Source organism: Gorilla gorilla, chromosome 2 (assembly GCF_029281585.2).
Source record: "Gorilla gorilla gorilla isolate KB3781 chromosome 2, NHGRI_mGorGor1-v2.1_pri, whole genome shotgun sequence".
NCBI lineage: Eukaryota > Metazoa > Chordata > Mammalia > Primates > Hominidae > Gorilla > Gorilla gorilla.
This window is the reverse complement of record NC_086017.1, coordinates 206,473,817-206,493,162: the sequence shown is the minus strand read 5'-3', so window position 1 is coordinate 206,493,162 and position 19,346 is coordinate 206,473,817. Positions and strand designations below refer to the sequence as shown.

The 19,346-nt window shown below is 39.1% G+C and overlaps 1 protein-coding gene across 15 annotated transcripts in view; it reads left to right on the top strand.

Moving 5' to 3' along the window:
• Positions 1–19,346, top strand: part of ACAP2 (ArfGAP with coiled-coil, ankyrin repeat and PH domains 2) — a 177,290-nt gene that overhangs the window by 20,379 nt on the left and 137,565 nt on the right. The window contains exon 1 of one of the 15 annotated variants that reach the window (XM_063704481.1): positions 14,619–14,689. The exons of the other annotated variants lie outside the window; for them this stretch is intronic. The gene's annotated coding sequence lies outside the window, so the exon portion shown is untranslated. Of the gene's footprint in view, positions 1–14,618; positions 14,690–19,346 lie in introns of those variants that run through there. 15 annotated transcript variants of the gene reach the window in all.

Here is a 19,346-nt window from a genome sequence, read left to right as displayed (position 1 = left end):
AGTTCTGTAGCTACTGGGGAGGCTGAGGCAAGAGAATCACTTTTGAGGCTGCAGTGAGCTATGATCGACACACACTGCACTCCAGCCTGGGCAACAGAGCAAGACTCCATCTCTAAATAAAAAAGAAAACAAAATGGACTTTTCAGGCAAAATATTTTAGCATGTCACAATATGGAACAAAAAGATACAACCTTGAGGAAAACTTAAGTGTAAAAATACTTTCAGAGACAGTAAGGGAGAGTCAATCATGAAATGAGAGTGAGACATTAAGGATTTTTTATTATTATTATATGTGATGATGATAAAGAGGCTCTGTTAAAAAATCTTATCTGTTAAGGATCAATAGAATAATACAGCATCTAGGATTTGCTTTAAAATACATCAGTTAAAAAAAGGGACAGGACTATATGAAGCAGGAATGGGAAAGTTCTGATCATTGAAACTAGGTCATGGGTACAAGGGAGTACATTATACACTTCTCTGTTTTTGTGTCTGATTCATTTCATAAGAGGTTAAAAAACATAACCTCTGATACCTCATTTTTTTTCGATACACAAAAAATGAACTGGAAGGTTAACTTGTATGTGAAAGTTGTCTGGTATCCAAAACTTCCATTTTGGATATAACAGAATAGCAGAAATGTTCTTTATATAATAGTGTCAAGATGTATATAACAAAGGAACTTGTTTCTAAATATTTGGTTAGGAAAAGAATTCATAGCAAGAATAACTTACTATATATTTCTGAATCTCTTGAAAAGAACATATTTTAAGGTTTTTAGAAATAATCTTTCCAGGTGAAGTATGAAAGGAAATTAAAACAAAAATCTTGCTTTTACAGTATTCATTTAAAAACTCAAATCTTTTAGGTATGGAAGAAAACTAAATGTGACAATAGAAAACTTCTGTACAAATTACAAAACTGTTTAATTCAAACCACCACTCACAATTGTACAGCAACTATTGTAGAGGAGATTTCTTGCTCATCAATCAGCTATTGTGTAAGCAGTATGTAATCTTTCCTATGACTACAGCACTAATGCATTACTAGTACTGCTTTCCTGTGATTCCAACAAATACAAACAATGGCATCTCTTTTGGTTTGAACCCAGCAGCTGTATCCTGGCGACAGGTGCTAGTAGTGATCATTGAGGTAAAAGTAAGACACTATTATGAAGGTAGAGTTTGATCCTAAGAAAGATAACGGATGACTTTGTGTCAAGACCTTTGCCTTCTGTATTATGAATGTTTTCATTTGGTTTATTTTAATGTTTATTTCATCATTTGAGAAGTCAAATAGGCGATACACATCAGAATCACCTGAGAAGCTTCTTCCAAAATGCCTTTGTTTGGACTCTGCCCCAGACCTACTGAATGAGAACTTGTAGAGGTGAATAGGACTCAGGCATAGATACTTTCAAAATGCTGTCTAGGTGATTCTCATGTGAACCTTTAAGGACCGCTGTTCTAAAGGTCTCAGAATTATCAGGCTGAATTACATACAATTCATTATATATAAACAGATAATAATAAAGCACAGTGATTTTTAGTCCTTTCCTCTGTTTAACCTAATGGTTAAAAAGGCAAGGCATAGTTTTCCATTCGCTGTCTATAACCCTATTCCTTATTCTATCACTATAGAACAAGTAAATCATTCAAAATTGCGATAGGGCCGGGTGCGGCGGCTCACGCCTGTAATCCCAGCACTTTGGAAGGCTGAGACAGGTGGATCACTTGAGGTCAGGAGTTGGAGACCAGCCTGGCCAACATGGTGAAACCCTGTCTCTACTAAAAATACAAAAAATTAGCCAGGCATGGTGGTTCGTGCCCGTAATCCCTTCTACTTGGGAGGCTGAGGCGGGAGAATCACTTGAACCTGGGAGCTGGAGGTTGCAGTGAGCTGAGATGGCGCCACTGCACTCCAGCCCAGACAGAGCAAGACTCCGTCTCAAAAACAAAAACAAAATTGCAGGCCGGGCACAGTGGCTCACGCCTGTAATTCCAGCACTTTGGGAGGCCGAGGTGTGTGAATCACGAGGTCAGGAGATCGAGACCATCTAACACGGTGAAACCCCATCTCTACTAAAAATACAAAAAATTAGCTGGGTGCGGTGGCGGGCGCCTGTAGTCCCAGCTACTCAGGAGGCTGAGGCAGGAGAGTGGCGTGAACCCGGGAGGCGGAGCTGGCAGTGAGTGGAGATAGCGCCACTGCAGTCTGGCCTGGGTGAAAGAGCGAGACTCTGTCTCAAAAAAAAAAAAAAAAAAAAAAAAAAAAATTGCAGTGGATAGCCATTAAAATGTTTCTAGCAGGCAAGTGATATGTTAACATTTGTATTTCAGTAACAATTAGTAACAAAAATAGGCCTGCCCCTTGGCTCAAGCCTGTAATCCTAGCACTTTGGGAGGTCGAGGTGGGCCAATCACTTGAGTCCATGAGTTCAAGAGCGGCCTGGGCAACATGGCAAAACCCCATCTCAACACAAAATACAAAAATTAGCTGGGTGTGGTGGCACGCACCTATAGTCCGAGCTACTCAGGAGACTGAGGCAGAATGATTGCTTGAGCCCAGAAGGTAGAGGTTGCAGTGACCCAGATTGAACAACTGTGCTCCAGCCTGGGTGATAGACCGAGACTCTGTCTCAAAAAAAAAAATCAAACAAAATTATTGTATGACACCCCAAACTGATGTCAGTAACAAACCCTCTATAGACAGCTTCCTCATAGCTTGTTTTGAGATAATCTGTCCAACCCATTGCTCCCTACTGTTACACTGTATTAATGATAGTCTCCCTGTGAGACTATCATCATTTTTACTTTTATACACAAAATTTCTCACTATCTTTACATTTCCTTTAAGCTTTGCTAAAGCCTTCTAATTTACTGCCTCCGGTGTGTCTTCTACTCTCTAATAAAATAGTCTTTCATGTCACCTAAACATTGCCATAGTGACCACTTCGAACATTCATATGTATTGTAACTTCAGTTGGCAAGCCCCTGCTTTTTTTCTTGTCTTTAAAAAAAAATTGTTAAGCTTTATTTTTTCTTGTAAAAGTTTTAAAAAACAATTTGTTAGTTGGAAAAATAAAATGCAAACATTTAAAATAAATTCTAAGTAGTATTAACTTAGCATTTGATTTGGAATATAAATATGCTGACATATTTTTCTGTCATGAATGGGATCAGGTTATATTTAGTCTTCTGCACTTGGCTTTTTTTTCGCTTACCAATACAATATTCATCTTTCTTTGTTATCAATGTATGTATATCCGCCTTACTCTTAAATGGCTGCACACTAATTATTGAATGGCTGTACTGTAATTTGATTAACCAGTCCCTTGATGGGGTTTTCATTTTTAGTTTATTTCCTTTTTTCTCTAAACTTCCCTCTATACTCCTGTTGTATTTGCCTTGATGTAGCTGTAGCGTAAATACCTAAAAGGGTCATAATAATTTGGTTCAAAGAGGATATATACTTAAAATTCTAAAAGATGTTCCCAAATTTTGCTCCATTAAAAGAAGAAAATGAGGGAGGTCTAGTTCAACTACATATACTATCTTTCTTTTCTGAGTGTACATTATCATAAAGAAATAGTTATTTTAAAAATTATTTTTATTTTATTTTAGAGACAGGGTCTTGCATTGTCATCTAGGCTGGAGTGGAGTGGTGAGATCATAGCTCACTGTAGCCTTGAACTCTTGAGCTCAAGTGGTCCTCCCACCTCAGCCTCCTGAGTAACTAGGTCTATTGGCATGTGCCACCATGCCTGACTAATTAAAAAAAAATTTTTTTTTAGAGATGGGTCTTGCTATGTTGCCCAGGCTGATCTCGAACTCCTGGACTCAAGTACTAATCCTCCTGCCTAAGCCTCCCAGAGTGCTAGGATTATAGGCATGAAAAACTGCCTGGCTGTCTCTTTTTATTTTTAAAATAGAATTTTAAGTAAAGAATGGCTAATTTTGTCAAATGCTTTTTTTTTTTTTTTTTTTTTTTTAAACCTGAGACAGTCTCACTTGGTCACCCAGGCTGCTGTGCAATGGTGCAGTCTTGGCTTACTGCAACTTCTGCCTCCTGCGTTCAAGCAATTCTTGCACTTCAGCCTCCCTAGTAGCTGGAATTACAGGCACACACCACCACGCCTGGCTAATTTTTATTTTTGTATTTTAGTAGAGGTGAGGTTTCACCACGTTGGCCAGGCTAGTCTCGAACTCCTGACCTCAGGTGATCCATCTGCCTTGGCCTCCCAAACTGCTGGGATTATAGACATGAGCCACTTCGCCTGGCCTACTGTGGTGGTTTCTGATCAATATATTACTTTGATAACTCCCCGTTGCATAACGTAAAGCAAAGACTGTAAAATATCTTTAATAAATGAGACTTAATAAAAGTTTTTGTTCTTGTTTTTGTTTTTGAGATGGGTTCTCACTGTGTTGCCCGTGCTGGATTGTGGTGGCATGATTTCAGTTCACTACAACCTTCACCTCCTGAGCTCAAGCGATCTTCCTGCCTCAGCCTCCTGAGTAGCTGGGCACCACCATATCTGGCCAACTTTTTGTACTTTTGGTAGAGTCTGGGTTTCACCATGTTGTTTAGGCTGGTTTCAAACTCCTGGGCTCAAGTAATTTGCCCACCTCGGCCTCCCAAAGAGCTGGGATTACAGGGACGAGCCATTTATCCCAGCCAGACTTAATTAATGTAATTCTCATTCCTTCATTTCCCATTCCAGCAATAATAAACTAATTATTGGGGATGAAGTGGGGAGTGTGTGTGACATTCCTTAGTAGAAAGCAAATCTCAACATTTCTAGCACCTGGACAATAGAATATGTTCTGTGTTCTAATCCTTACTGTCATTAATTTGCTGTCATATTGGCCTATGCGCTTTACATCTGACTTATTTATTATCTATAAAAATCCAGATAATATCATTGGCTGGGTGTGGTGTCTCATACCAATATTTTGGGAGGATGAGGTAGGAGGATCACTTGAAGCCAGGAGTTTAAGACCAACCTAGGCTGCAAAGCAAGATCCCATCTCTATTAAAAAAACAAGAAGAAAAGAAAAAAAAATTACCCTACTTCTCTCAGAGAAGTTTTGTTTCTTGTTTATTGTTTTTTGAGACAAGGTCTCACTCTGTCACCCAGGCTGTAGTGCAGTGGCATGATCATTCCTCACTGTAGCCTCGACCTCTCAGGCTCAAGCGATACTCCCACCTCAGCCTCCCGAGTAGCTGGGACTATAGGCATGTGCCACCACGCCTGGCTGATTTTGTTTATTTTTTTTGTAGAGATGAGGTCTCAGTGTGTTGCCCAGGCTGGTCTTGAACTCCTGGCCTCAAACAGTCCTCCCACCTTGGCCTCCCTAAGTGCTGGGATTACAGATGCGAGTCACTATGGCCTCAAAGTTTTGAGAATCCTAAAATCTGAGCTGGGAGACATCTGAGAAATAATAACCCATTTTAACTCTTTATTTTAAAAATAGGGAAAACAAATCAATTCCACTAAAGTACTTGAAAGGAATTAGATAAATACAAAAGAAAAAAACACCAAAAATAAAGAATTAGGCCAGGCGTGGTGGCTTACGCCTGCAATCCCAGCACTTTGGGAGGCCGAGGCGGATGGATAACCTGAGGTCAGGAGTTCGAGACCAGCCTGGCCAACATGGTGAAACCTTGTCTTTACTGAAAATATAAAAATTAGCTGGGTGTGGTTGCGGGTGCCTGTAATCCCAGCTACTAGGGAGGCTGAGGCAGGAGAATTGCTTGAACCCAGGAGGCAGAGGTTTCAGTGAGCCGATACTGTGCCACTGCACTCCAGCCTGGGCAACAGAGTGAGACTATCTCAAAAGAAAAGAATTAGCTGAGCGTGGTGGTACTCTCCTGTAGTCTCAGCTACTTGGGGGGCTGAGGTATGAGGATCCCTTGAGCCTAGGAGTTTGTGCTTCTGTGAGTTATGATTGCATCACTGCATTCCAGCCTGGGTAATAGAGCAAGACTCTGTAAAGAAGAAGGAAAAGAAGAAAGGAAGCAAAGAAGTAAAAAAGTGATTCTTCGGTTTGAGCCCAGGAATTTGAAGTTTCAGTGAGCTGTGATCATGCCACTACACTGGTCTGGGCAGCAGAGAGAGACCCTGTCTCAAAAAACCAAAAAAAGGGGTTTATTATGATTAGCATAATCAAGTCATTAATTTTGATCATGAGTCTCTGAAAGGGTATCCAAATGCCCAAAAGAAGGAAAAGCAACACAGCTATCCCTCTCACCCCAAAATCAACACAAAAATTATTCCAAATAGTTCACCACTGAATAAACTTTCATTATCTTTCTATCATAATTTGTTCCAGATTTAGTGAGATTCCTCTTCAACAAGGATATGTTTTTGTGGCATGTCAGTTTTTTCCCCCAGGAAAATAAATATATGTCAGTTTGTTAGACGAATTCAGTATTTCAAAGAGTTAAGTAGTAAGTCACTTTTTTTTTTTTTTTGAGAGAGAGAGTTTCGCACACCTGGCTAATTTTTGTACTTTTAGTAGAGATGGGGTTTCACTGTGTTGTCCAGAGTAGTCTCAAACTCCTGACCTCAAGCTGTCCACCTGCCATGGCCTCCCAAAGTGCTGGGATTACAGGTGTGAGTCACCACGCCTGGCTGTCAGTCACTTTTTTATGGCAGATGGACTCTGAGTGGAACAGGTTATTCTTTTACTTCCATTCATGATCCTCTTTACTCATGTTCATGGCTGTATAATTCATTCTGCTGTTTATTTGGAAATATCTCTTGTCTTCCTTGGGAGATTTAGCTTGTTGAGTATGGTTACAAGTGGGTATATTTTCTGATCTTATCCCTGTATGCCTTTTTCAGCTTAGAATATTTAGGTCTGATTATAAGGTAGATACAATGAAAATTGGCCAGATGCAATGGTTCCCTCCTGTAATCCCAGCACTTTGGGAGGCTGAGGCGGGTGGATCATGAGGTCAGGAGACTGAGACCATCCTGGCTAACATGGTGAAACCCCGTCTCTACAAAAAATACACAAAATTAGCCAGGCATGGTGGCACGCGCCTGTAGTCCCAGCTACTTGGGAGGCTGAGGCAGGAGAATGGCGTGAACCCGGGAGGGGGAGCTTGCAGTGAGCCGAGATTGCGCCACTGCACTCCAGCCTGGGAGACAGAGTGAGACTCCGTCTCAAAAAAACCAAAACAAAACAGAACAAGAAAAAGATATAATGAAAATGAATAAAATAATTCAAAAAGACCTCCAAGCATGTGTATACATTAAATAAAGTTAGGAACTTTATACCAGTAAGCAGATAGGAAATAAGTAAAGGTGAAATTCCATTTATATTAATAACAAAAACTATAAATAGAAATGAAATTAACATAAAATGTATAGGACTTCATAATTTATAAAACAACTATAAAACTTGACAGAAAGGGGGAAATATGAGTAAGGAATCATATCTGTTACATGAAGACTCGACATTGCAAAAGTATAAATTCTTTCTAATGTATAAATATAAATGCAATGACAATCAGCATTTTAAAGTTTATATAAAAGAACAAACATGCAAGACTAGCCAAGATTTTGAAAAATAAGAGCAATGAGGACAATGTCCCATATCAAACTTTAAAATGTATTGTTGAAGTATAGAGATTGATCCTAGAACAGACAGATGAACAGAAGTCTTAAAAATCCAAAGACAGACCCCAATGTATGTAAGACTTTAGAGAATGGTGAAGGTATTATTTAAAATCAAGGGGAAAAGGATAGTTACTAGATAATAATGAGAGACAACTGGCTGTTTGGGTAGGTTACATACATTTCCCTAGAATAAATTTTAGATGGAGTAATGCTTTAGATGTTAAAATTGAAGCTGTGAATGTAGTATTGGAAAATATACATGAAAATGTATGCTAGCTTGGGACCAGGACAGTCTTTCTAAGCATGACACCAAAGACAAATGCCTTGAAATAGATTTTACTATATAAAAATATTACCCCTCCCCCTGGCTGGTCTGAAGGTAGTCAGTGATCTCAGTTGATTGTTCAGTCAGTTACAGATTGATCTCCTTGTTCTGCTCCTTCCCCTCTTCTCACTACTGCATTTAACTAAAAGAAAAAATTTCTTCTCCCCCAGTAAGTGAAAGATAGGAAAATATTTGAAAAAATGTGAAATAACTTTCAAATCCTATGTATTTGGAGAGCATGGAAAAATGTCCCCCAATTCCAGTTGAATGAAATGTTGCATATAGGCCGATCTACCCAGACAGAAAGTCGATTAATGGTTGCCTAGGGCTGGGCGCAGGGAAAGAGGTAATGGGAAGTGACTGCTAATGGGTATGGGATTTCTTTTTGGGATGATGAAATGTTCTAAAATTAGACTGGGGTGATGGGTGCACAACTCTGAGTATATTAAAAACTATTGAATTGTACACTTCAAATGGGTATGGTATTTGAATTTTGTCTCGATAAGGCAGCTAAACGTTTTTTTATGCTGATACTACCTCAGTAGAAAATGGGCTAATATCATAAAAAAAGGAAATTGAAGCAAAGAGAAATAGAATAGAAAACAATACAGTCTATTGCAAGCATCTCCATGTTGTTATATAGTGTCTCAATATTTTTGAGTAGCCCCATATATAATATTTAGGGTGTGGTACTCACTACAAAACACTTGTGTAGGACAGTGTTTTTATCTGGACTTATTGTTTATCTCTTTAATAGTTAAGCAACTATTATAAACAATCTTGAAGCTGCGTTTTAAGGCAGACTGAGCAAGGACCTGAAACAAGTTAATGGCAAATTGATAGAGCAGTTACTTGGCCTGGGTGCGGTGGCTCATGCCTGTAATCCCAGCACTTGGGGACGCCGTGGTGGGAGGATTGCTTGAGGCCAGGTGTTTGAGACCAGACTGGGCAACATAGCCTGACCTGTTTCTACAAAAATTGAAAAGTTAGCTGGGTGTGGAGGCGTGTGTCTGTAGTCCCAGCTACCTGAGAGGCTGAAGCATGAGGTTGGAGAATTACTTGAGCCTTGGAGTTTGAGGCTGCAGTGAGCTGTGATGGTACCACCGCACCCCTGCCCTGGCAAGAACAACAAAACAGCAGTTTCTTCCTTTTTGAAGGAAATTCTACCTTTTAATCCTTTGAGCTAGGTTTTGCAGCTTTAATGGTGAGCAAGACTCCCGTCTCTGCCCTCGTGTAGCTTGTCATATTGGGATTATTGAAAAGCAGGTGGACACTTAAATTACAGTGTAAGTGATATAATTTAAGTGAATCCTGGGAACTGTGGGAGAGGATGAGAAAGACCTCTGTGTTGCATAGGAAAGGAAAGCTTCTTAAGGTAAGGAATATTTAAATTGACAGGTGAAAGATGAATTTGGAATTACCAAGGTGAAGTACAGTTTAAGAAGAGAAGAGGGCTTCTGGCAGAGAGAACTGTAAGTCCAAAGGCCCAAATGCAGGAAAAGTATAGGATGTGGAAGACGGAGGCGTTTTAAATAAGGGTCAGATCATGGGCCTTTTGAGTCACATTAAGGACTGTAGCCTGAGGATAGTGGAGTGCCATAGAAAAATATTAAGTAGTAGGTGATACTATCTTTTGTTTTTTTTGAGACAGGATCTCACTCTGTCACCCAGGCTGGGGTGTGATTGTGGCTCACTGCAACCTTGAACTCCAAGACTCAAGCGATCCTCCCACCTTAGCCTCCTCAATAGCTGGGACTACAGGTGCATACCACCATGCCTGGCTAATTTTAAAAATTTTTTGTAGAGATGGAGTTTCTGTATGTTGCCCAGGCTGGCCTTGAACTCCTGGGCTCAGGCAATCCTCCTACCTTGGCCTCCCAAAGTGCTAGGATTACAGGTGTGAGCCCCTGTACCCAGCTGTTGACAGTTTCTTGATCATATTTGTGCTTCTTAAAGAACATGATACTTGCAGTGTGTCGATGTCATGGGCAAGAGAGTCCTTTAGAAGGTGGTTGCTATAATCCAGGTGAGAAGAAATGATGGTCTGCTTTTGGTAGTTAGTGGAGATAAGAGTGAGATAGCATCAAGGTATTTAGGAGGTAGAATGATAATAGGACATTGTGATTGCTTGGATATGGGGCATGAGGAAGAAGGAATTCAGGATGATGTCTAGATTTATGTCTTGAGCAACTGTGAATGGTGTTGCTGCTCACAGAGAGAACAACAGATTTTTGGAGAATTTGATGCCCGTTTTTGAGTTATGCATGGTACATTCAGGTAGAGATGTTCATTAGGCAGTCTGAAAGCTCTGAGAGAGATCTAGTTTGGAGATAAAGATTTGAGGCCAGGTGTGGTGGCTCATGCCTGTAATGTCAGCACTTTGGGAGGCTAAGGCGGGAGGATTGCTCAAGGCCAGGAGTTCGCAACCAGCTAGGGCAACAATGGGAGACCCACTCACTGCAAAAAGTAAAAAAAAAAAAAATTAGCCAGGCATTGTGATGCCCAGCTGTAGTCCCAGCTACTCAGGAGGCTGAGGCAGGATTGCTTGAGCACAGGAATTGAGGCTGCAGTGAGTCATTATTGTGTCACTGTATTTCAGCATGGGTGACAGAGACCCTGTCTCTTAAAAAAAAAAAAAAAAGACTTGAGATCTTGATATTTATGGTCTTGAAGGCAAATTGGTTTTACAAGTGAGGATAATTTCTTTTACATTTTAAGATAGATACATATTAAACTTAAGTTGAAAGAGCTGCTCTTTTGTTGGACGTGTTCTTCTAGTGTTGTGAGATTCAACCAAATTGACACATTCCTTTAGTTTATTTTCAAAGTTTTTGTGCTACTTGGAAATTCGTTATAAGAAAATACTTCATTGCAGTTATCCATTCTCTTCCGGATATTTATTTCCTATTTTTCTTTGTGAAAAATGAACACTGTGTTCATAGTGTTAATATGACATTTCCATGTATCTTTGTGCACATGTGAGAGCTAGGGAGTGAACTACCAAGTTGAAGGGTATGTCCAAATGCTTTCTAAAGGTGTTATATCAGTATACACTCCTACAAGCTATATAGGAGATGGTGTATGTTTCATATCCTCTCCTATGTTTTGCGTGGCCAGATTTTAAAACTTTTGCTAATCTGATGGATGTGAAATGGTATTTCGTGATTTAAATTTGTGTTTCTTAACCGCTGGTGATGTTGAGGATTTTTTTTTTTTTTTTTTTTTTTTGACGGCGTCTTGCTCTGTCACCAGGCCAGAGTGCAATGGCGCAATCTTGGCTCACTGCAGCCTCCGCCTCCTGGGTTCAAGCGATTCTCCTGCCTCAGCCTCCCAAGTAGCTGGAACTACAGGCATGTGCCACCATGCCGGTTAACTTTTTGTATTTTTAGTAGAGACAGGGTTTCACCGTGTTAGCCAGGGTGGTCTCGAACTCCTGACCTCATGATCTGCCCACCTCGGCCTCCCAAAGTGCTGGGATTACAGGCGTGAGCCACCACGCCCATCTGACATTGAGCATCTTTTCATGTTAATTGTTCATTCATATTTCCTCTTCTATAAGTTGCCTATTTATATTTTCTTCTTATTTTTCTATTGGCCTGTTTGTCCATTTCTTTTTGATTTGTAGAATTTGTAGATAGTCTAATCCTTTGTTAATAAAAATCACACCTCCCAATCTGTGGGTTGTATTCACCTTTTTAGCATTTTTTTCATCCTAAAATTTCACCTTCTATGACTTGAAATTTTAAAAAATTTACTGACTCATAAAAATACATTTATCATTTTGCATATATATTTTATTTTTTCTAAATAAAGTTTTTATCTTTTGCACATACAAAAATTTATCAAATCAATGGTATGCAATAAAGTCATATATCTGAAAATATTTAAAAATAAATGATACAAATGTCAGTAAGTTTTTCTGGTATCTCTTTAATAAAAAGAACTTACCTTTTTTGGCTGAAGACAATATTTACTTTTTTAAAAAATGGACTTGGCTGGGCATGGTGGCTCAGGCTTGTAATCCCAGCACTTTGGGAGGCCGAGGCCAGCAAATCACGAGGTCAAGAGATCGAGACCGGCCTGGCCAACATGGTGAAATCCCGTCTCTGCTAAAAATACGAAAATTTAGCTGGGCATGGTGGTGCACACCTGTAGTCCCAGTTACTCAGGAGGCTGAGGCAGGAGAATCTCTTGAACCTGGGAGGTGGAGGTTGCAGTGAGCCACTGCACCACTGCACTCCAGCCTGGCAACAGAGCAAGACTCCATCTCAAAAAAAAAAAAAGACTTTTTTAGAGCTGCTTTAGTTTCACAGCAAAATTGAGCAGAAAGTACAGAGAATTATTATATTCTCTGCTCTGACACATAGAACCTTCCCCACTATCAACATCCTGTACCAGAATGATACATTTGTTACAAGCATTGAGCCTACATTGACACATTATTATCACCCAAAGTCCATGGTTTCCATTAACGTTCATTCTTGATGTTTAGATAAATGTATAATGACATGTAGCTACCATTATAGGATCATGCAGTTAGTTTCACTGCCTTAAAATTCTCTGGGCTTTACTGATTCATCCCTCCCTTTACCCCAACTCCCAGCAGCTACTGATATTTTTACTGTCTCCATAGTTTTTGTCTTTTTTTAGAATGTCATGTTGTTGAAATATAGTGTATAGCTTTTAAAGATTGGCGTCTTTTACTTAGTACAGGTTAAGTATCCTTTATCTGAAATGCTTGGGAGCACAGGTGTTTTGGGTTTCAGATTTTTTTGATTCTGGAATATTTGGATTATACTGGTTAAGCATCTCTAATTCATGAATTCAAAATCTGAAATACTCTAGTGATCATTTTCTTTCAGTGTCATGTGGTTGCTCAAAAAGTCTCAGATTTTGTAGCATTTTGTGTTTTCTATTTTTGATTTAGGGATGCTTAACCTGTAATGTAAGGTTTCTCCATTTCTTTTTAGTGCTGAATGATACTCTGTTGTCTGGATGTACACACCTTATCCATTCACCTAGTGAAAGACATCTTGGTTGCTTCCAGAGTTGGTGTAACATCCCTGTACAGGTTTTTGTGTGGATATGTTTTCAGCTTATTTGGGTGAATACCAAGGAGAGTGATTGCTGGATAGTATGGCAAGAATGTATTTCGTAGGCTGGGTATGGCAGCTCATACCTATAATCCCAGCACTTTGGGAGGCTGAGGCAGGAGGATCACGTTAACTCAGGAGTTCGAGACCATCCTGCACAACATAGTAAGATCCCGTCTCTTTAGAAAATAAAACTTTTAGAAAAGTAAAAGTATTTCTTTTTTAAAGAAACTGCTTAACTGTCTTCCAAAATGGCTGTACAATTTTTCTTTCCCATCAGCAAAGAATGAGAGTTCCTTTTGCTGAACATCCTCACCAGCATTTGATGTTGTCCATGTTCTAGATTTTGATCATTCTAATAGGTGTGTAGTGGTTTCTCCTTGTTTAATCTGCAATTCTCTAATGACATATTATGTGGAGTATCTTTTCACCTATTTATTTGCCATCTGTGTTTCTCCTCCTCTTTTCTTTCTTTTTTTCTTTTTCTTTTCTTTTTTTTTTTTTTTTGTAAAGAGACAGGGTCTCATTCTGTTGCCCAGGCTGCAGTCTAGTGATACAGTCATAGCTCATTGCAGCCTCAAACTCCTGGGCTCAAGTTATCTTCTTGCCTCAGCTTCCAGAGTAGCTGGGACTACAGGCGTGCACCATCACGCCTGGCTTGTCTGTGTATTTTCTTTACTAAGGTGTCTGCTCAGGTCTTTTGCCCAGTGGGTTTCTTTGTTTGTTTTTGTTTTGAGAGACAGAGAGCCTCACTCTGTTGGCCAGGCTGGAGTGCAGTGGTGCGATCTTGGCTCACTGTAGCCTCCGCCTCCTGGGTTCAAGCGATTCTTCGTGCCTCAGCCTCCTGAGTACCTGGGATTGCAGGTACACCACCACGCCTGCCTAATTTTTTGTATTTTTCGTAGAGACAGGGTTTCGCAATGTTGGACAGGCTGGTCTCAAACTCCTGACCTCAAGTGATATGCCCGCCTCAGCCTCTCAAAGTGCTGTGATTATAGTCATGAGCCATCGTGTCTGGCCCCCTTTTGCTCAGTTTTTATTTGGGTTGTATGTTTTATTGTTGAGTTTTAAGAGTTCTTTGTATATTTTGGGTAACAGTTCTTTATCAGAAATATACATATAATTTTTTTTTGGTAAATACTTTCAGTCTGTGGCTTCTCATTGCCTTAAGCAATATTTACTTTAAAATAAATGTGAGACAGTTTTGTCTGTTGACTATACTTTTCTAATGAACTGATGAATGTTGTGACATAAGAAATTAGACTGTGGTGTACCTCAACCAAAGAAAATACGGCAATAGCAATACAATTTTAAATAAGCAAAGATTTTCAACCAAAACTACTTACAAAAGGAGCAAAGTTTAAATGCCTTAAGGTCTAAATTTAACTGTGGAATATGACAAAAATCACATTAACTGTTCAACCATGAATATTTTAATTTTTCTTAAATATTTAAATGGAATCTTCTGTTACTCTGTGTCCTCTTATCCTGCTTTTCTTAAAAGCACTTGTAATACCTTACATGTATACATATTTCATATCTGTTTACTAATTGTGTTTCCTTCACTTAGATGCCGTGAGAGCAGGGGCTTGTTTTACCGCTCGCTGTTTCCTAAGTCTCTAGTACAGTGCGTGACATCCAGTAAGTGCTCAAGGAATTTTTTATGAGGAAACAAAAAACACGACTTATACCCTACTATTTATTTTTTAAATTACTACTTATTTCAAAGGCAGTTGTTATGGTTTTAATTTGTTATCTTCAAGATTGATTTTACAAAGACTTCTTGTAGCTCAAAAGGGCTTAAAATCTCTCCTTATTACTAACTACTGCTTCAAATTTCACATTTCATAATCTTATTTTTTATTTTATTTTTTGAGGTAGAGTCTTGCTCTGTCGCCCAGGCTGGAGTGCAGTGCGCCATCTCAGCTCATTGCAACCTCCGCCTCCCGGGTTCAAGCTCTTCTCCTGCCTCAGCCTCCTGAATAGCTGGGACTACAGGCACCTGCCACCACGCCCAGCCGATTTTTGTATTTTTATTTTATTTTATTTAACTTTTTTTTTTTTAATAGTAGAGAGGGGGTTTCACCATGTTGGCCAGGCTGGTCTCGAACTCCTGACCTCATGATCTGCCCACCTTGGCCTCTGAAAGTGCTGGGATTACAGGTGTGAGTCATCACACCCCGCTCACATTTGATAATCTGAGCAACAAATTATGCTACCTGATAGAGTATAGTATAAGCCAATTCTTATTTATTTATTTTTTGCAATTTACTCATGTAACAAGCCAATTCTTTTTTTTTTTTTTTTTTTTGAGACAGGGTCTCACTCTGTGATCCAGGCTGGTCTTGAACTGGAACTCCTGGCTTCAAGCAGTCCTCCTTTCTTGGCTTCCTAAAGTGCTGGGATCATAGGCATGAGCCACTGCACCCAGCCCCCAATTCTTATTTTTAGCCAAGTGTAGATTCTTAAGCATTTTGCTGGCAGGTCTGTGTGGTAAGTGATGATATAATCCTTTACCATTATCAAGACCCAGCTTAAAAACAATTTGTTTTTGACATTCATTGTGAGTTTTTTTTTTTTGTCCTTATTACTAAATAGAGACAGGGTCTTGCTTTGTTGTCCAGGCTAGTCTCAAACTCCTGCCTTCAAGAGATCTTCCTGCCTTGACCTCCCAAAGTGCTGGGATTACAGGCATGAGCCACCACTCCTGGCCTTACAGTGTGAGTTTTAATGCTGCATATTTATTTTATTTTGTTAATTATTTGTAAGTCTCTCCATGGTTTGATCTAGAAATTTATTCGTCTGGAATTGGCCTGTACTAGGAATATGCCAGTTAGAGGAAAAATATTGTAGATTACCAAGGAAATAGCTAAATAAAATGTGTGCCTTTTGATGTGAAAATTGTTTTAATGTATTTTTTCTTCCAATTTAAAAAATTGTGTTTAAATACATATAACATAAAACTTATCGTCTTGACCATTTTTTAAGTATACAGCTCAGTGGTATTAAGTACATTCATATTAGGTAAAAGGATGCATATTCTATCATATGCACACGTCATGTTGTGCTTATCCATTTTTCTGTTGGTGGACACTTGAATTGCTTCCACGTTTTATCTATTGTGAATAATGTGGCTGTGAACATGGGTATACAAATATTTCTTCGGTACTCAGTTTTCAGGTTTTTTGAGTATATACTCAGAAGTGGAATAGCTAGATCACATGGTAATTCTGTTTTAATTTTTTGAAGCGTTGCCATAGTACTTTCCACAGTAGTGGTACCATTTTACATTCCCACCAACAGTGCAGAAGGGATCCAGTGACTCCACGTCCTCATTGACACTTGCTATGTTTTTTTTTAGTAGCCATCCTAATGGGTGTGAGATGGCTTCTTAGTCTGTTCCTGCATCGATGGCAGAATAGCACTGACTAGATAATTTATAAATAATACACATTTATTTCTCACAGTTCTGGAGCTGGGAAGTCCAAGATAAAGATGCCGGCAGATTAGTGTCTGGTGAGGGCCAGCTATCTCTGCTTTCAAGATGGCACCTTGTTGATGTGTCCTCAATGGCAGAAGGTGGAAGGGCAAAAAAGGGACCATTAGGACCCTTTCTTCAGCCTCTTTTATAAGAGCACTAATCCATTCATGAAGGCGGAGCCCTCATGTCTTCATCACTTCCCCAAAGGCCCCACCTCTTCATACTGTGACAATGGAGATCAAGTTTCAACATGAATTTTGGAGAGACACAAACATTCAAACCATAGCAGGTAGTATCTTGTAGTTTTGATTTGTGTTTCCCTAATGATTAGTGATGTTGACCTTCTTTTCATGTGCTGATTGGCCATTGGTATATCGTCTGTGGAGAAACGTCTATTCAGATCCTTTGCCCATTCTTATATCATGTTGTTTTTGTCTTTGTTGTTGAGTTTTAGGAGTTCTCTGTGTAATCTGGATATTAATCCCTTACCAGATGATTTGCAAGTATTTTCTCCCATTCTGTGGATGGATTTTTTACTCTGTGTCTTTTGATACACAAAATTTTTCAGTTTTATGAAGTGCAGTTTGTCTGTTGTCTTTTGTTGCCTGTGCTTTTGCTATCATATCCAAGAAATTACCAAATCCAGTGTCATAAAGCTTTTAACCTATGTTTTCTTCTAAGAGTTTTATAGTTTTAGATCTTAACATTTCAGTCATGGATCTCTTTTGAGTTAATTTTTGTATGTGGTGTTAGGTAAGGGTCTTCATTCTTTTGCATGTGGATATCCAGTTTTACAAGCACCATTTGTTGAAAGCACTGACTTTTCCCCATTGCATTGTAGTGACACTCTTGACAAAAATCATTTGAATATATATATGAGGGTTAATTCTGGACTGTGTTCTATTCTGGAGGTCTATATGGCTGTCTTTATGACAGTATTCGTCTGTTTGATTACTGTGGCTTTGTGGTAAGTTTTGAAATCAGAAAGTGTGAATCCTCCAGTTTTGCTTTTCTTTTTCAGGATTGTTTTGGCTATCCATTGTCCCTTGAGATTTCATATGAATTTTAGGATAGGTTTTTCTATTTCTGTTTTTTTTTCTTTTTTTTTTTTGAGATGGAGTCTCACTCACTCTGTTACCCAGGCTGGAGTGCAGTGGCGCGCAATCTTGGTTCACTGCAACATCTGCCTCCCAGGTTCAAGCAATTCTCTTGCCTCAGCCTCCCGAGTAGCTGGGATTATAGGCGCCTGCCACCACACCCAGCTAATTTTTGTATTTTTTGTAAAGAAGGGGTTTCACCATGTTGGCCAGGCTGGTCTTGAACTCCTGACCTCAAGTGATCCTCCCACCTCAGCCTCCCAGGGTGCTGAGATTACAGGCGTGAGCCACTGTGCCCAGCCAGGTTTTTCTGTTTCTACAAAAAACATCATTGTGATTTTGACAAGAATTGCATTAAATCTGTAGAAGGCTTTGGGTAATTGACATCTTAACAATATTAAGTCTTCCAGTTCATTAACATGGGATATGTTTCCATTTGTTTATTTCTTTTGTACTTTTTTTTTTTCCCCAGGAATGCCTTATAGTTTCTATTGTACAAGCCTTTCAACTTGTTGGTTAAGTGATTTTCTAAGTGTTTTGACTATTTTGATGCTATTATAAATGGCATTGTTTTCTTAATTTCCTTTTCAGATTGTACATTCTTAATGTGTATAGAAATGCAACTGATTTTTGTATGTTGACTATATCCTGCTACTTTGAGGAATTCATTTATTCTAACAGGTTCCTTTGTGGAATCTTTAGGGTTTTCTACATACAAAATAAGGTCATATTGTCTGTAAACAGAAATACTTTTACTTCTTCCTTTTCAATTTGATTCCTTTTTTTTTTTTCTTTTTCTTGCCTAGTGACTCTGACTGGGACTTCCAGTGCTGTGTTGAATAGAAGTGTTGAAAGCAGCATCCTTGCCTTGTTTCTAATCTTATAGGGAAAGCTTTCAGTAGAGTATGATGTTCACTGTGGTTTTTTGGTATATGGCTTTTATTATGTTGAAGTAGTTTCCTTTTATTCCTTTTTGTTAAGTGTTTTTATCATGAAAAAAAGAATTTTGTCAGTATGATTTTTCTGCATCAGTGGAGATGATCATGGATTTTTTTCCCTTCATTCTGTTTATGTGGTATAGTACATTGTTTTTTCTTCATATGTTGAATTATTCTTGCATTCCAGGAATAAATTCTACTAGGTCATGGTGTATAATCCTTTTACTATGCTGTAGAATTCAGTTTGCTAGTCTTTTGTTGAGAATTTTTGCATCAGTGTTCATAAGGGATATTGTTCCATAGTTTTCTTTTCCAGTAGTGTCTGGCTTTGGTATCAGGGTAATGCTGGCATCATAAAATGAGTTTGGAAGTTTTCCTCTTCTTCACTTTTTTGGAAAAGTCTGAGAAGGATTGGTGTAAGTTCATCTTTAAATGCTTGGTAGAATTTGCCAGTGAAGCCATTAGGTCTAGGACTTAATTTTTTTTTCTTTTTTTGAGACAGGATCTCACTCTGTCACCCGGGCTGGAGTCCAGTGGCATAATCTCTGCTCACTGCAACTTCTGCTTTTCGGGCTCAAGTGATTTTTGTGCCTCAGCCTCCCGTGTAGCTGTGACTACAGGTGTGAACCACCAATGCCCGGCTAATTTTTGTACCTCCTGTAGAGACAGGGTTTCGCCGTGTTGCCCAGACTGGTCTGGAACTTCTGAGCTGAAAGCAATCCGCCTGCCTTGGGCTCCCAAAGTGCTGGGATTACAGGCATGAGCCACTATGCCTGGCCTGT